Here is a 14496-nt window from a genome sequence, read left to right on the forward strand (position 1 = left end):
CTCAGTGGTTAGGAACCTGGGTTCACTCCCCAGGACGCATGTGGTGGCTCACAACCATCTGTAACTCCAATCCCCGGAGATCTGGTGCCCTCTTATGGCCACTGAGGGTATTGCATGCATATGCTGCTCATACATACAAACAAAATGCCTGTACACATAATAAAATAAAATAATCAAAAAATAAGAAGAACCCAGAATCACCAGCCCAGGCATAGAAGCCACAATGGTCGGGGCCCTCCCCCATCAAGCACTAATGCCCTACCTATAGCCAATCGTATGGAGGCATTTTCTTAATTGAGCTTCCCTTCCCTCAGATGACTTAAGCTTTTATCACGTTGACAGAAAACTATCCAGCAAACTGTCCTCAGCTACATAAAAAGGTAGAGGCCAGAGGCTGGAGAGATGGCTCGGCAAGTTAGAGGCTAGGCTCACAAGCAAACAGACAAGAAAGATTGAAGCCTACCTGAACATCAGTAACACAATTCCCGAGGAGGGGCAGGGAGAGTAAGCACATCAGCCAGCAGTCTAAATAAAGAAGGAAATTGTGTTTGTAAGGAGAGGGAAAGGATGGGGAAGACAGGGAAGGGGGTGTGGACTGATCGCACAATTAAAATTGAATGATCAGACCATGCATGGTGGTGACCAATTTTGATACCTGAACTCAGGAGGCAGAGGCAAGTGGAACTCTGTAAGTTTTGGCCACCCTGGTCTGTATAGTGGACACAGTCTCACTCATTCATAGATAGATAGATAGATAGATAGATAGATAGATAGATAGATAGATAGACAGACAGACAGGAAGGGCCTCGGCAAAAAGGTAACTTTAAGGCAAAACCTCGAGACTTTGAGAAAGAACCAAATATCTGATCCATCCCAGGGTGAGGATGTTGCAAGAATGTTCTGGTACCAGGGTATGGGGTAGAAAACAGAGACAAGCAGAGCCCAGAGCTGATGGACCAGGTCAAGAGAGGACAGAGAGGGCTGGAGGGATGGCTCTGCAGTGGGGAGCACTAGCTGCTCTTCTGCAGGATCAGGCTTCGGTTCCCAGAGTCCACATGGAACCCACGGCTGTCTGTGGCGCCAGTTCCAGGGGATCCAACACACACACACACACACACACACACACACACACACACACACACACACACAAGCATGCAGCTAGAACCCCGATGCCCATTAAATAAATAAGCTAAATAAATAAATAAATTGTAAAAGAAAAGACAAAGAACTAAATCCACGGGTATCCCCCAGAACAAGGTGGGGACTTTGGATGCTGCGGAAGAATCAGACACTGGAGAGCAAGGATCAGAGAAACGCAGGAGGAGACTGCAAAATTCTCCTGTAGCCTCAGTGAGAGCCAGCAAACAGCCAGCACAGAGCGCTGTGCAAAGGGAACCCAGGGCGTTCTTAAGCCGTTGGACATGGGGTAGGAAGTGAGGGTCTGGGGCAGTGGTCTCCACCCCTTTGGGGATCAAATGACTCTTTCACAGGGATCACATATCAGATATCCTGGATATGGGGTATTTAAAACATTACAATTCTTAACAGTAACAAAATTATAGTTATAAAGTAGCAACAAAATAATTTTATGGTGGGGGAGGGCGATCAGAGCGACATGAGGAACTGTACTAAAGGTTGAGAACCACTGATCTAGGGTATTGTCTCCAAGGTAACAGAGTTGCCGTGGGTTGTAACAGTGACTGCTGGGAGGGGAGAGACGCTGGAGCACTTTGGGTTTGAAGCAGAAGTTTCGCTCTGTGAGGACCTGTGCATGTGGATACTATAAAGTACAACATAAAAGTTGCCATGATTCAAGTCTTTGCTTAGTTTTGAGCTTTGTTTATATGTTGGATTTTTTTAATTTTTTAAGGTTAATTTTTATTATTTTTAATTGCATATATGTAAATGGGTGTTTGTGTATATCTGTATGTGTGTGTGTCTCCACAGTGACATAGTTGTTCCAGCAAGGTCACACTTCCTAATAGTTCTACTCCCTATGGGACAAGCATTCATGCTCGTGGGTCTATGGAGCCATTCCTGTTCAAACCGCCATAACCAAGATGGTTATGAGCCACCCGATATGGGTACTAGGAAACAAACTTGGGTCCTCTGCAAAAGCGCTACGTGTCCTATCTAAGATATCTCTCCAGCCCCAATGTTTTGGTTTTGGGGAACAGAGCCACACTCGGTAGCCCAGGTTAGCCTCAAACTCATAGTGACACAGAGCCTGAGATTACTGGCATGCTCCACCACACCTGGCTTTTACAGGGATTTGAGACGGAGACTCACGAAAGCCAGGCTGGCCTGGAACTCATTGCTAGTTAGCCTGAACTGTGGTCTTGACACAGCCTCTGGGCCTCTGAAAGGAAGAACCTATTGAGGAACTGCCTATGTCAGATTGGCCTGTAGGCGTTGCAGTTGGAGAGGGGAAGAGTTTTGATTGTTCATCGATGTGGCAGGACCCAGCCCACTGTGGGCAGCACCATCCCCCTGGGCAGGTGGTCCTGGGATCTGTAAGAAAGCTAGTTAAGCAGGAGCTTGTGAGCAAGGCAGTAAGTGGAATTCCTCAATAGATAGTCCTTCAAGTTTGTGCTAGTGTTCCTGACAAGCTCCTTCAGTTATGAACCTAGAAGTGTGGACGAAATTCTTTCCTCCACTGACTGAGTTTGGATCATGACCTTGGTCACAGAAACAAAATGAAACAGGAATAGCCACCACATCCAGGTTACCTGGAGTTTTGGGTTTGGTGGGTTTTTGGGGGTTTTTGGGGGGTTTTTTTGTTTGTTTGTTTGTTTTTTAAGACAGGGTCTCACTGGGTTGGGGATTTAGCTCAGTGGTAGAGCGCTTGCCTAGCAAGCGCAAGGCCCTGGGTTCAGTCCCCAGCTCCAAAAAAAAAAAAAAAAAGGAAAAAAAAAAAAAAAGACAGGGTCTCACTAAGTATATTCGGCTGGCCTGGAACTCATAGACATCTACCTGCCTCTGCCTCCTGAGAGCTGGGATTAAAGGCATATACCACCATTCCCAATTTATTTTCCTCTTTCAAGACAATGGCTTTTAGGTCCTGGTTTGAGACTCATGACAGTCCTCCTGCCTCAGCCTCCTGTGTTATGGGACCATTGTTCTCCCATTGTACTGGCTGGTTTTGTGTGTCAACTTGACACAAGCTGGAGTTATCACAGAAAAAGGAGTCTCCCTTGAGGAAATGCCTCCAGGAGATCCAGCTGTAAGGCATTTTCTCAATTAGTGATCAAGGGTGGGAGGGCCCATTATGGGTGACACCATCCCTGGGCTGGTGGTCTTGGGTTTTATAAGAAAGCAAACTGAGCAAGCCAGGGGAAGCAAGCCAGTAAGCAGCATCCCTCCATGGCCTCTGCATCAGCTCCCACCTCCAAGTTCTTGTGCTGTGAATTCCTATCCTGACTTCCTTTGGTGATGAACAGCAATGTGGAAGTGTAGGCTGAATAAAGCCTTTCCTCCCCAACTTGCTCCTTGGTCATGATGTTTGTGCAGGAATAGAAACCCTGACTAAGACACCCATCATCATTACTTTTTTTTAGCAGCCAAACTTAACATTCTGGGGCTGGGACACAGCCCAGTCAGTACAGTGCTTGCGTGACACAGACCTGAGCTCAGTTTCCAGAACCTATTTAAAAAGAGCTGGTGCAGGGCACATGCTTGTAATCCCAGCACTTGGGATGCAGAAATGGTGGATCCCTGGGACTCATTAGCCAGCCAGCCTGGCTAAATGGACTAGGCTACTGAGAGATCCCTCTCAAAAAAAGAGGGGGAAAAAAAAGAACAAGCAAGGTAGAGGGACTGGAGAAATATTTCAATGGATGAAGGTGATAAGTTGGACCACCAGACCACCAGGACCTGAATGGTAGAAGAGAACCAATTCCTGTGAACTGTCCTCTCACCCTCTATGGTAGTTTGAATGAGAACAATCCCATGGGCTCATGTATTTCATGCTTAGTCTCTAGTTAGTGGAACTGTTTGGGAAGGATTAGGAGGTGTGGTGTTGTTGGAAGAGGTGCATCACTGGAAGTCAGCTGTGAGGTTTGAAAGTCCATACCCAGCCCCACCCACTCTGCCACCTGTGCATCAGAATGTAATTCTCTCAGCTACTTTTCCCAACACGACGCCTACATGCGACCACGCTCCCCCAAATGATGACAATGGGCCCAGAAACAGCATAAGCAAGTACCCAATAAAATGCTTTCTTCTGAGTTGCCTTGGTCATGGTGTCTCTTTATAGCAACTGAACAGTAACTAACACACATACACACACACACACACACACACACACACACACACACACACAGAGAGAGAGAGAGAGAAAGAGAGAGAGAGAGAGAGAGAGAGAGAGAGAAGAGACCCTTGATACTCCATACCTGTCAAACACTGACTCTCCATTCCTCCCTCTCCTAGCTCTAGTAAGCATTTCTTTATTTTCTCTATGATGTACCTAACTACCCCACACACACAGATCGGTACATATCTTAGTGCTACTCTTGCTGTGGCAAAACACTATGAACAAAGTAACTTGGGCGGAAAAGGGTTCATTTGGCTTACACTTCCACAGAACTGTTCATCATCAAAGGAAGTCAGGACAGGAACTCAAGCAGGGCTGGAACCTAGAAGCAGGAGCTGATGCAGAGGCCATAGAGGAAAGCTACTCACTGGCTTACTCCTTGTGGCTTGCTCAGCCTGCTTTCTTATAGAACCCAGAACCACCAGCCCAGAGACAGCACCACCCACAGGGGCTGGGCTCTCCCTCATCAATCACTAATTAAGAAAATGCCCTACAGGGTTGTGTATAGCCTGATCTTATGGAGGCATTTTCTCTTGGTGCTGGTTTACAGGTTTAGAGGTTCAGTCCATTATTATCAGAGTGCCCTGGGCCAAGCATATTCAAACCACCACATTCCACTCCTCGGCCCCCATAGGTTTGTTTAAACATGAGTCTATGGGTGTCATACCTAAACATAGCACAATGCAAAGTACATTTAGTCCAACTTCAAAAGTTCCCATAGTCTATAGCAGTCTCAACAATGTTAAAAGTCCAAAGTTCAAAGTCTCTCCTGAGATTTATTCAATCACTTAACTGTGATCCCCAAAGCGAAACAGAAAACCAGCTGCCAAAGTTCAAACTCTACATCTCCATATCTGATGTCAAAGGGGTCTTCAGATCTCCAACTCCTTTTTTATTCTTATTGACTACAACAAACTTTTTTTCCTGGGCTGGTTCCACTCCCTGTTAGCAGCTTTCCTTGGCTCTGGGATCTTTAACATCTCGGGGTCTCCAAGGCAACTTCAGTGTTATAGCTTCTTGTTCCAATATCTGGGATCCACACATGATCTTCTGGGCTCCTTTAAAGGGCTTGTGTCACTCCTCCAGCCCTGACCTCTCTAGGTTCTGGTTGACTCCACTCCATTGCTACTGCTGTTCTTGGCGATCATCCCATGGTTCTGGTATCTCCAATACACTGGGGTCTTCCGCCGCAACTAGGCTTCACCAATAGCCTCTCATAGGCTCTCTTCCTGGTGCCAAGCTTCAAACTTCTTTGCATGACCCCTTCAGTCCAGCCTCTCACAGTGCCAAGCCTCAGCTGCTCTCTATGACCCCTTCATGCCTTCAAAACCAGTACCACCTGGGTGATTCTTACACGTTACCATTACAGCGGCAGTATGAGGTACAACCTTGGCTATCTCTGGAACACAGCTTCTTTGTGCTCTCAGAAAACACTACCCAGAAGACATCACCTCAGTGATGCTGGTCTCTTCCTAGTCACCGCTAATTTCTTAGCTCCAGCTAACCGGCATCAATTGTCCCCACAGTCCCTTCTATTTCTGTCTCTAGAGCCAGAGCCTCCTGGCCAAAGCTGCTGAGTTCTGCTCCTTGCTAAGGCTGGAACATGGCCCCCTTGTTCTATTACATTATCACCAGCTTTCTGTTGTCCAACTCCTTCACTGCCTAAGCTTGGCTGTCCTGGAACTTGCTTTGTAGATTGACTTTGAACTCAGAGATCTGCATGGCTCTGTCTCCTAAATGCTGGGATCAAAGGCATGTCCGACCACACCTGGACTTAAGCTTTTCTCTCTTTGGAACTTGCTGAACCCTTGGTGTCCCTCTCTGTAAAATGGTGATAATAAATGGTTTGTGGCATTGAGTGGATGAAACGGTTAAGTGTGAGAACCTACAGTTTGGGAAATCCCCAGCAAGGATCAGAGAAAGGATCTCAGAAGCCAAGGGAGAGAGGTTTGAGAAGTCACTGGAAGAGGAAAGGCTCTCTTGTCTCCTAGCCGCCGGAGGGAACGTGAGTCACTGTCCCTACAGACTAATGTGGAAGGCGCCTAATGATGAGTTTATCTGGGAAACCTGCTTGGAGCCATTCACCTGGAGAAAAGCAGAGGGACGGGTATAACACACCCTGGGGGTAAAATCCAGAAATTATGAAAAGGGTAAAGGATTGAAGAGTAAGGCAAATGCCCAAAGAAAGGCCAGCTATGATATCTATGCACCCAGAAAAAGAAAACCTATGTATCCAGAAAAAAAAAAAAGAAGCCACACCCTCATTGTAGAGTTGTGTTGAAGTCCTAGGACAAATGAGTCAACCGTCGTTATCTGCACAAAGGAGAAACACAGTAAACAAGCTGTCATAGCTGTCATGCACTCATCTCTGGATGCTAACAAAGCCTAGCATGGTGGCACACACATCCGGCCCCCAGGCTGGGGAAGGAGGAACATGAGTTCTAGGCCAGCATGGACTACAGAATGAGACCTCACCTAAATTATATATATCAATTTTTAAGTTAGATATAATGGTGCACCCCTATAGTCCCAGCACTAGGGAGAGGATGAGGAGTTCAAGTAAATATATATATATATATGCCTAGAGAGATGGTTCAGCAGTTAGGAACACTGGGCTGCTCTTCTAGAGGACCCAGGTTCAATATCCAGCACCCAAATGGTGGTACGCAACTGTCTTTATAATTCCAGTTCCAGGGAATCCAATGCCCTCTTCTGACTTCCTTGTATGCACTAGGAATGCATATGGTTCACAGACTCACACACAAGCAATATACCTACACATATGAACTGAAACAATTTTTAAGTTAGATATAATGGTGCACACCTGTAGTCCCGCACTAGGGAGAGGATGAGGAGTTCAAGGGTAGCCTGGACTAAATGACGTCTGGTCCCAAACAAAGAAAGAAGAACTGAGGTTTCAGCTTAACAGTAGAGCAATTGCCTGCCCTCGGTGAAGGCTTAGAAACAAGGAAAGGGGAGGAACAAAGGAACAGAAGAAAAAAGAAAAGGCAGAATGTATCGAGAGCCGCGATTGCTGGAGAGATGGCTCAGCAGGTAAGAGTACCGACTCCTCTTCCGGAGGACCTGGGTTTGATTCCCAGCACCCACATGGCAGCTCACAACTGCCTATAACTCTACCTCCGTGCGTTCCAACACCCTCACACAGGAATACTTACAGACAAAACACCACCAAAGCACATAAAACAAAAATAAGTAAATCATTAGAAACATTTATCAACAGCAGGGCACACCTTTAATCCCAGGAGCTGGGAATCAGAGGCAGGAGGATCTCTGTGAGTTTGAAGGCAGCCTGCTCTATATGGTAAGTTCCAGGACAACCAAGACTACATAGAGACACGCTGTCTCAAAAAATAGATATACGCATTGTGTGTGTGTGTGTGTGTGTGTGTGTGTGTGTGTGTGTGTGTGTGTGTGTATGTATGTATATATGACGTGTCTGTGTAAGTCACTTTTACCACTGTTAAAAATATCTGAGAGAAACAATTAGATGTTCTTTCAGTTCAGGCTATTTCTTTTTCAAGGATGGTATCTGTTAGATTTTTATTTCTTTAGTTATGTGTCTGTGACTGGGTACGTGCACACGCATGCGGGAGCCCAAGGAGGCCAGAGGCGTGGAATCGTCTGACACTGGAGTCACGGGTGGTTGTGAGTTACCTTGGCGTGGAATCAAATTCAGATCCCCTAAGAAGCAGACTGTGTTCTCAGGCACTGAGCCACCTCTCCTGGGCCTCGGGTGTGTTTTATTCTTTTTCTTTTTGTTTTGGGACGGGCTCACTCCGTGTGGCACTGTCTCTAAGTAGTGCTGGAGCTCAATATGCAGTCTGGGCTGGTCTTGAACTCCCAAAGATCCTTCTGCCTCTGTCACCTGAGCGATTAAAGGCCTGTATGACCAACCACAAAGTTCAGGCTCTGTGGGGGATTTTGGTTTGGTTTTGGGGTTCTTGGGGGTTTTTCTTGTGGGAAACAGTCTTAAAGGAGAAGAGATTTATTTTAACCCATGCTTTGAGAAATGTCTGCCAGCTGCCTCCACTGCGACGGCCTGAAGCAAGGCTCAGCCTGCGGGACCAGGTGATGGACATAACAGCTGGCCTCACAGCAGCCCTGAATCGAGGTGGGAGGACCAGACGGACAGACAAGGAAAGGGGGGGAGGGTGGGGGAGAGAATATAACAGAGGCACACTCCATTACCTACTACCTCCATCCATCCTTGTAACCTTCCCGCTGTTGTGCAGAAAGCGTTTGAGAATGCCAGAAGTCCACCAAGGAGCTATTTCTGGTCAGGCTGGGGCTTCCCTCGAACCCTCAGCAGGACCAGTTTTATAGGAAAAGGCAGCAAATGAGGGGGTCTAGCCTGGCCTCTAATAGAATGACTGTTGTGAGCCGGCAGGTGCGTGCTCTGAAGCAAGACCGTGAACAATCATAAAGGGTCTGAGAGGACATCTGAGACAAGCAGGCTCGTCTTTGATTGACTGTTGCTAGGCAGTAGCTAGGGAGTGACTTTGAGATATGGGCCAAGGTCAAGCCCTGGGGTCCTTCTGGGTCTTTGGGTGTAGCTTGGGTTCTGCTGTAGGTCAAGTTTTCAGGGTTTTTTTTTTTTTTTTCTTTTAAGACAGAGGCGTGTCTCAACATAAAGTAGGTTTGGCCCCTCACCACCACCTCCCAATAATGATGTCAAATTCCACCATGATTATGAAGTCAGAGATCTCGGGACCCCATTACTTCCCAAATGACCATTGCTGCAAACAAGTTCCCCAGTACAGGAGGGGATATGTCCCATTCACTTAATTTAGCTTAGCAAAAATATCCAAGAAACTTAAGATGCTTTTGATATTTTACTTGTCCTCGTTTTCAGAGCTGGGAATCGAACCCAGAGCTTTGTCCATGCTGGGTAATACCCATGCTCCATCACTAAGCTACGTAATCAGACCTAGGAAACAGCTTTCAAGATTTTTTTTTCTGAGCTGGACAGTGGTGGTGCATGCCTTTAATTCCAGCACTCAGGAGGCAGAAGGAGGCTGATCTCGGAGTTCAAGGCGAGTCTAGTCTACAGAGCAAGGACAGCCAGGTCTCTGAAACCCAGTCTCTGAAAAAAAAAAAAAAAAGACTTAGGGTTTTTTTTTTGTGGGGGCGGGGGTGTTGTCTTTTTATTTTGGAGATAGTGTCTCTCACTATGCAGTCCTAGCTAGCCTGGAACCTGCTATGTAGACCACACTGGCCTTGAACCTAGAGATCTGCCTACCTCTGCTTCCTGAGTGCTGGGATTAAAGACATATGTCACCACACTCAAATACATTGTTTTACATTTTAATTGTGTGTGTGTGTGTGTGTGTGTGTGTGTGTGTGTGTGTGTGTGTGTATGTGGGGTGGGGGTATACACAAGTTTGTGGGTGCCCTCCAAGGCCAGAGGGGAAGGAGGATCCCTTGGAGTTCAAGTTACAGGCAGTTGTGAGTAGCCAGGCATGAGTGCCGAAAAATGAATTCAGGACACTCCAGAGGAACAGCAAGCACTAAACAGCTAAGCTGCCCCTCGAATCTGAAGTATTTTAAAAGAATTTATTTATTTTATTATTTTATGTGTACAAGTATTTTATCTGCATCTTCACCTTATATATGCACATTTATTCCTGGTGCCCAAAATGGTCAGACAAGGGGGCACCAAAATCCCTGGAACTGGCATGGCAGACAGTTGTGGGCATTCGTGTGGCTGCTCTTGCAGAGGAACCAGGGAGAGGAGGTCTCTGGTGAGGACCAGAGAGAGAGAAGAGATTTGCCTGGAGCAGGTCGCCAGGGGAGTCACCATGAAGACATAGATGGAGGAGGAGGTCAGGACATGACCAAGATGGCAGTAACAGGGGACCTGTGGCTGGGAAGTAGACCAGGCCAGCATAGTCAGGTTAGGATAGCTCGTAACGTGCCCTGCTTTAGTTAAAGCTTGTTAATAGCAGACCTGATCTCTGTGCTATTTATTGGGGAGATAAAGGGGGCAAAACCCCCCCCCCAAATTTACAGACATGGTTCACTTGTTCTTCTTGCTGGGAATGGAAGTTTGCTTTCTAGCACCCACGTGCTGGTTCACTTCCCATCTGCGACTCCAGTTCCAGGGGATCTGACACCCTCGTCTGACCTCCAAGGGCACCAGCATTCACATGGTTTTATATATATATATATATATATATATATATATATATATATATATATATATACACACACACACACACACACACACACACACACACACACACACAATTAAATTAATTAAAAATTAAAAGAGAACGAATGTCTTAAATCGTTACCAGATCATGTCTGTCTGCTCAACATCCAAAGGCCTGCAATTAGGAGCTGAACACTGGAGGGAAGGGCGTCTCATTTACTCCCAAGCTAAATCTGAGAGGACGGAGAGGGGCTATTGACCCCAAAGTTCTGTCTTCAGAAACTCAGGTATACAGCTTGGCTTTTAACAGGGAGGAAGAGGAAGGGCACTGGGAAAGCTGGGGAGGGGATATGTGTTGAGTAGGGTCTTCATCAACCAGAGGCTATGTCTTTTCTTTGATATCTCATTATCTGAGAATTTCATACAATGCATTTTAAATATACTCACCCCTCAACCTCTCCCTTACCACCTTCTCAACCCTCCCAACCCTTCCCATCCAAGTTCGAGATTGCTGTTTTTAAATACCCCCACTGAGTCCAGTCTGTGTTGCCCAGTTAGTCTTGGGAATGAGGCCTGCCCTGGTGAGTAGTCAACCTACCAGGGTTTTGTATTTAACTTATTTATTCATGTTTAAATTGGTTCTCCCTCTCCACCAGGCTGCCATCAAATGTCAGTAGCTCCTCAGGTAGGGGTGGGATTTTATGCCCAGCCCCCTCCACACACCACACCGGGATTGTATCTGCAGGAGCTTATCCAGGCCCTGTGCATGCTGTCATGACTGCTGTGAATTTATATGTGCACCTCCCCTGCTGTGTCTGGGAAATGCTGTCATCCTTGAGGCCACCCACCATATCTGGCCCTTAGAAATGTCCCTCTCCTCTTCTCCAAATATCCCTGAGCCTTGGGGCGGAGGAATAAAAATGTCCAACTTTGTGCTGGGCACTTTGCAGTCTTTCGTTCCCTGTGCATTGGCCTGTTTTGGGTTTCTGTGCTGATCATTGTCTACTGCAGAGAGAAGACCCTCTGATGAGAGCTGGGAGATGCTCTACACATGGGTATAGTAGTAAGGCGTTAGGAGTCATCTTAATACTATGTCTACTTCCCATGATGATATATTGGATTCTCCCCTAAGGCCTATGACCTATCTAGTCACAGCCCCTTTTAATAGTGCCGTCTCCTGAAGCTGGCCTTAGATCCAATCAAAAATGTTACTCCCACAGGGAGGTGGTGGTGCACACCTTTAATCCCAGCAGTCAGAAGGCAGAGGCAGATGGATTTTTGAGGTCTAGGCCAACCTAGTCTACAGAGTGAGTTCCGGGACAGCCAGGGTTACACAGAGAAACCCCTCTCTTAGGAAACAAAAAGCAAAAACAACAAAAAGTCACTCCCATAACATTCCTGCCATTGTTCTAGGGGACATACTTGATCGAGCCAGTCACTGTTGTAACTTTCAGGCTTCATAGCTGGGCAAAACCGAGACAGCAATTCTCCAGCAACAAGCACAACACCTAACACTAACCAACGTGGATGTCTTCCCCTTTTTTTATTTTTATTTATTTATTTTTTGGATGGTGTTTCCTCAGGCAGGATCTAGAGCAAGGGCTATATTTACAGAGCAGCCTGTAATTTCTGAATTGCTGAAAATTAGCATTTTAACAACATCAGTAGCTCCGGAAAGGAGGGAAAAGGGACTGTTGCCTGCCATTTGGAATTGAAACTTGATGGGTAAACTAGTTATGCCATTATTAACAAATAAATTACTTATTACTCCACCTAATGTTGAACTTTGAAGTAAATACTGATGCCTCATTCATACTGTCCTCCTTTTTTTTTTTTAAAGATATATTTGTCATATATGAGTACACTGTAGCTGTCTTCACTGGAAGAGGGCATCAGATCTCATTACAGATGGTTGTGAGCCACCATGTGGTTGCTGGGATTTGAACTCAGGACCTCTGGAAGAGCAGTCAGTGCTCTTAACCCTCTTAACAGCTGAGCCATCTCTCCAGTCCTGTCCTCCCTTTTTAACCCCTCTGGCCATAACATGAAATCAACCTTGACCTCCTGAGGATAGTCACGAACATAGTTTTGTGCAAAGTTAAGTCTCACGGAAATTTATGTGTCAGAGGTACATAGAAACCTTGTCTACGGAAAAAAGGAAGGAAGGAAGGAAGGAAGGAAGGAAGGAAGGAAGGAAGGAAGAAAGGAAGGAAGGAAAGAAATAGAAAGGGAAGTAAATCCTGCAAGCTATCCTCTGACTTTAACATGGGTGCTGTGGCATCACCTATCAATGAATTAATGAATTAAGCAGTTTGTACCTTTTTAAAAAGCAAAAGAACAGAGCTGAATTCCCATGTGAGTGGGCAGAGGTGAGTCCCTGACAAGGGCAGAGAAAGGGAGTACAGAGGAGAAAGTATCTAGGCTGCAGGAAAGGGGAAGGAGGGAATAAATTATAGCATGCACACAAGCCCTCTCTGCCCCTTGTATCCAATGTTTCACTGATTCAGTCCTCAACGTTCGCTCTGTCTCTTACCAGCGCCGTTGGAAGAATCCCAAGTGACATTCAGGTCTTGCTGACTGGGGCAGGAATGCAGCATAGGGCCTGGGTTTCCCTCCTTTTCCAAGAGGCAAGAATAGCAACATTCATTCTCTGGGCCCTTCTGAGTGGGTGGGGAACAGAGGGAACTATTCCAGTCATTTACGTCCGTGGGCAGGGGGTCCCAAATAAGACATGCAAGACGTCTGAAGAATTAGATTTTTCTCTAAGTCAAGTCATCTTTGCTAATCAGAAGAACCCGGGCTGCTCAGAAACCCAATTCTGGGTATGAAAGGCTTCCAGCCTCCTCAGGACTCTCTCAATCACAGTGTTTTCTGCAGCAGTAGCAGAACTCAGGGAGGTTCCTCGGATCACACCATCCATCTTCTCTGGTTACCATGGAGATACTTATTTTTCCCCAGAGAATGCTACCCTCTTCCTGGCAGGAGACTCTGCTGCTCTGGTGCTACATTTAAGGCCCTGAGGGAGTCTATCGAGGTTACAGAGACCAGGGCATCCTCCCAAAAGGGTTGCCAGTTGTGCTACAGGAAATAGAAGCAGAGCCCAGAGAAGAGAACCAGATCACCAGAAAGTTGACGGAAAGTACTGATGAGGTTGAGGCAGAACGAGCATGACACATGGACGGACGGACGGACGGACAGACAGATGGACGGATGGACAGACAGACAGACAGACAGACAAGTGTGCCAGGCAGTGGTAGCTAACACATTTAATCCCAGTACTCGGGTGGCAGAGGCAGACAGATTTCCGTGAGTTCAAGGCCAACCTGGTCAACGGAGCGAGTTTTAGGACAGCCAGGGCTACACAGAGAAACATGTCTCGAAAGGCCAAACATAATAGTAGTTCACACATATAATTCTATAAAAGCCAAGCAGAGTAGCTCATAGATATAATTCTATAATTCTAGCACTCAGGAAGTGCAGGCTTGAGGCTGCTCATGAATCAGCCTGAATTATGTGAGACTCTATCGAAAGAAAGAAAGAAAGAAAGAAAGAAAGAAAGAAAGAAAGAAAGAAAGAAAGAAAGCAAGCAAGCAAGCAAGCAAGCAAGCAAGCAAGCTGAGTATGGTAGCACAGACCTTTAATCTCAGCACTTGGGAGGCAGAGACTAGATGGGTCTCTGTGAGTTCTAGGCTAGCCTAGTCCTCAGAGTGATCTTGTCTCAAAAATTTAAAATAGAATGAAAATAGTAACATTACTTCCCAAGCAGGGCACAGCTGGACACTGCCTGTAATCTCAATACTTTTAGAAGTGAAGTCCTCAGCCTCTAAGGAGTTCAAAGTCAACCTAGGAGACCTAGGGATTTGTCAAAAACAGAGCAAGTATGATGCTACCCATCTTTGATCCAGCTCTCTCTAGGCAGAGGCAGCTAGATCTCTGAGAGTTTTAGGCTGGTGAAGGCAGCTTTATTCTCAGCTGGGCTACGCTACGAAGAACAGATGGTAAGGGCCATCGT

The sequence above is a fragment of the Rattus rattus genome, chromosome 9, assembly GCF_011064425.1.
Source record: "Rattus rattus isolate New Zealand chromosome 9, Rrattus_CSIRO_v1, whole genome shotgun sequence".
Taxonomy (NCBI): Eukaryota; Metazoa; Chordata; class Mammalia; order Rodentia; family Muridae; genus Rattus; species Rattus rattus.